This window comes from Equus caballus, chromosome 24 (genome assembly GCF_041296265.1).
Source record: "Equus caballus isolate H_3958 breed thoroughbred chromosome 24, TB-T2T, whole genome shotgun sequence".
In the NCBI taxonomy this organism is placed as follows: Eukaryota; Metazoa; Chordata; class Mammalia; order Perissodactyla; family Equidae; genus Equus; species Equus caballus.
This window is the reverse complement of record NC_091707.1, coordinates 58,983,361-58,987,697: the sequence shown is the minus strand read 5'-3', so window position 1 is coordinate 58,987,697 and position 4,337 is coordinate 58,983,361.

Below are 4,337 nucleotides of genomic sequence, written 5' to 3'. Positions count from 1 at the left end.
GAAGGCAATCATCTTGGAGAAGCTGGGGCCCCCAAGGTGGGTATCTGGCTGGCTGCAGTCTTTTCCCAGGGACACAAGGAATGGTGCTGCCCTGGATGGAGCAGGACTGCGGCCCTCTGGACCATTGCTTGCTGTACCTTCCCGACAGTCCCGTTAGTTAGAAGCCCTTGCTACTACACCTGCGTTGGTGGGGCAGGTTAGGTAAGGTGCTTAGCACACAGCAGGCACTAAGTCGCTGAACCAGGATTCCAAGCCCAGCAGGCTCCTGAACTCCCACCTGCACTGTCGGGCAGCCCTGGAGATGCAGGACGGGCTGGGGAGGGGGAGCCCCAGCCAGGAGCAGAAAGGAGACCTTGATTAGGGGGCGGGGGTGGGGGTGGCACTGGGGGAGGGCCTGGATGACACAGGATGGGACAACAGTAGGCCAGGTGTACGTGGGCAGAGGAAGCTGCAAGAGGAGTGGGGAGCCCTCCAGCCGTGCTCCTTGACGCTCCCGAGGTGTAAGTGTGAGATGGTGGAGGGGCAGCCGTCCAGGGGTCCTGGTCAGACCTGGTGGGCTGGGGGCCTGAGGAGTGGCCCCAGGCCCTGGAGCCCACCACAATTAGGATCTAAAGTCTGTAAGAAGGAAAGCCGCGTTCTTGCCCTAGAAAAGTATTCCTTGTTTGTCTGAAATTTAAATTTGACTGGGTATCCTGTATTTTTTGCTTCTTAATAAACCTGGCAACTTCAGTGTGGAGCTCTGGACTCACCCTGCACCCAGCCACTGAGACATCCCTGGCTACTGCTGCCCTTCCTCTTGGGATCCCTTCTGAGAAGGGCCACCCCTCCACCCCCTCGCCAGTCCCCAGCAGGAGGAGCTGACTTCGAGTCCGGTCAGAGTGAACCCAGAGGTCTTGCCAGCGTCAGAGCTCTGCCCCTGCCCCCTCCCAACCTCGGGCATGACCCTTAACCTCCTTGAACCTTAATATCCTCATCTGCAAAATGGGCAGATTCACCGCAGGGCCTGGCCCAAAGCAAGACCTCGGGGTCTCAGGCAGCAGTCCCCTGGCTCTTCCCACTCCTGTCTCTGCTCCACCAGCCCCCCGAGAGTGGTTTTTCCTGACCACCCTGCCAAGGTCCCGCGAGCCCATGTTCTCCATTCCTCATCCTTCTCCAGAGCATGCCCCGTGCCATGTGCCCATGCCATTCACGGCTCCCCCGCAGTACTCTTGGGGCTAAGGAGCCGGCTGGGCACAAAGTGGGGTTTAGTCAATGTCTCTTGCATGAATGCATGGTGTGGCTTCTGTGAGGGACATCCACTGGGTGCTGCCATCTGAATTCCCACTGCTCTGTGGCACCACATGTGCCCATTGCAGCCTCCCTGGGCAGGACCTTGAGCCTGCAGAGGCCAGCCTTGCTGGGGCTCTGGGCCAACAGCTCCCCCCACAGGCTGCTGGCGGGGAGTGAGGCCTGGGCTAGGCAGAGTCCCTGCCTGGCTGGTGGGACAAAGTGCTCCTTGGGGGCCAGACAGAGGCTGAAGCAAGTTAGCACACTGCCTGCAAGAGCCTGGGGCTGGGGCTGGGAGGCCGGCCCAGGTAGGGACAGGCTAGGGGAGGCACGTCACTGGGGGAGGGGACAGTGGGAGAGAGGCCCCTGTACCTCTCAGGTCGGAAGGTCTGAGTAAGTCCTGTCTCTGTACCTGCTCCCCCAGGAGGGGCTGTCCCAGGCAGCCCTGAGATGGCACTCAGGAGCCGGCCATCCCTCGGCCCTCGGCTCCCCTCTCTGGCCCTGTGTGGTCTCAGCCACAGGGATGACAGGAGGCTGTCGCAGTGGTGCGGGCAGAGCCTTCCCGGATGCAGCCGACCAGGCGGCCATCTGGCCTGGGAGCTGCCCGGAGGCCCCGCCCTGCAGCTGCTGCAGAGACTAGGCAGCCCGGGGCAATGGCCCACAAGTCCTGCTCGAAGGCCGGCAGCTGCAGGAGGTGACAGGCTAGAGGCGCCTGTGCCCTGGGAGGGGGCAGGCGCCCACCCTCCTCAGGGGCCAGTGCAGCAATTTTTGTTGGAAACATCTGGCCAAGGGGGTCCCCAGAAGCTGCAGCAGTGGCCAGGGCGAGCTGATGCGCTGGGTCCTCTCCTTGCCATTCTGTCTAGGGGGGCGAGGGGGGTGTTCTGGAGGAGAGGGGCTCTGCTTTCTCCCCGGGAGGCCGGAGGAGGAGGGCGCTGGCTCTGTGCGCAGGAATAACCCAGTCACTGAGCTGGCTTCCGCGCAGACAGGACTGGCGCTGCGTGGATGGGGCGTGGGGCTCACAGCAGGTCACGGGCACTGTGGGGGCGCTAGAGCTTGGTATGGAGTAGGCAGGAGGCCTCCTGGAGACGGGCCAGCGGCCAAGAAGCCGGGAGGTTTTGGACCACCGAGATGCAGCCTCCTGGCCAAGATGCCGTTCCTCAAATGGCCAGCAGGCCCAGGAGCGCCTGGGGAGTTGACACATTTTCCACAAGACGGTGCCCTCCTGGTCCCCTAGTGGCCACTGGCTGCCACCCTGCCCTGTCCTCTGGTCCTCTGCCTCTTCAGCCTTCTCCATAGTAATGCCAGACCAGGATGCGGGGTGGACACAGAAACCCTTCCTGGGAGAGCAGTGGGCAGGTGGGGGGTCCATGGAAGGTGTGCAGGGTGAGCAATGGACAGACATCGGACATCTGGGGTGACCCTCAGGTCTGGCGTCTGGTCCCAGCGGCATGGACTGTCGGGGCCTTTCACTTGGCCCCCTGGGAGCAGGGCCTTGCCTGGGGGTACACAATCAGAGCTGGGACAGCTGCACTGTGGTGGGAGGGTGGGGGGCAGAAGCGCCAAGGGGAGAGGCGGGGAACTGGGAGTCCCCTTCCTGAGGAGCGAGTGTCCCCTGAGCAGGAGAGACAGTCCTTCTCTGAGGAGCGTGCTTCTTTGGGTCAGCCCCAAGAGGCAGGGATGGGGCCCCAGTTTCGGCTGAAGACACTGTCCTGGATGCTCAGCTGGGCTGGACTGCCTCTGACCCAGATGAAGGGTCCATGCCCCCTCAGGCTGAACTGTGACCCTGGATGAAGAACAAAAATCCCCGCCCTCCCCGCAACACATGCCAACCCCAGGACAGCAACTCACAGGAGTCTTCCTTTCACAGAAAGACAACTATCTACTGGGAGGCCTCAGGGTTGGGGGGAGGGGAGGCTGCTGGAGAAACTGCTGGCTCTAGCTGAGGGCCAGGGCCCGGGAGGGGTGGGGGTGGGGGGCAGTTGTCTACAGAGTCCTGGGAATCCGAAGGAGGGGGCTAGTCCCTCTGCCTCGCCAGCCCTTAGCTGCCCGCCAGTGGACTGTGGGTGCCCAGGGCCATTCACACAGCAGGGAGGGTCCAGGCTGCCTGGGCAGCCACAGCCCCTCTGAGTCTGCCACCCAGCCCCCGCCCTGCCCAGAGTGTCTGTGCTCAGGCCCCAGCAGGCCCCCAAGGCCAGGTGTGTTTCATGAAGCCAGGTGCCAGGTGGACGCCCCTCCACTGGTCCCTGTGGCCCTCTCTGTCACCACGTGAAGTCCCCATCCACTTTTGTAGCCGCCGTGTGTCAGATCTTCTTTCTTGGGGAGCGGGCCTCCTGGAAGATCCCCCTCAGGGCCTGAGGGCTCCGCCCAGGGCCAGGTCCACAGCAGGCCCTCAGCACAGAGACAGATGACTGATTCCCTAGCCTGCCCTCTCCTGTCCACGGTGCAGCCAGCCTTCCAGGCCCACCTCAAACCTGACCTTGTCCAGCCTCCTGCATGCCCTCAGGGACCTGCACGCCCTCAGGGACCGGCACTGTGCGCTGGCCGGCCAGGGGCCTTGGGCGGTGTCTTTTAGGAAAATCTTGGCTGCTCCCTCCCCTGCCCCCAGCAGGGGACTGCCCACTTGGGGCGCAATCTGAAAGTCCAATTAACCTACCCCCTACTGCAACCCCCACCCAATGGAGGCTCAAGCCCGGGATCGGTCCCAGCCCGGCCCTTTTAATAGACTCGTGGCAGAAGCGGGCCGAGAAGTGCGGGCTCCCTGGACAATCCAGGAAACTGAGGCCAGAGGGGACGTGGCCCGCCCCGGCCCCAGCGGCGGCCGGCGGCCGGCTCCGTTAGCGGGCCAGCCCTGCCCGGGCCCCCGGAGCCGCCGACCCGCCGACCCGCCCGCCACCCGCCGCGCGCTCCCGGCGCCGCGCCCTCGCCCGGGCCGCGGTGGGGGCGCCCCGGGCGGCGGAGGCGGATGTGGGCGGGCGGCGGGCTGGGCGGCGCGGGGCGGGGAGAGGGCGGGCCGGCGGCGGGACCGAGCGCGGCGGGCGGCGGGCGGCCGGCCCAGCGCAGCCAGCGCAGCC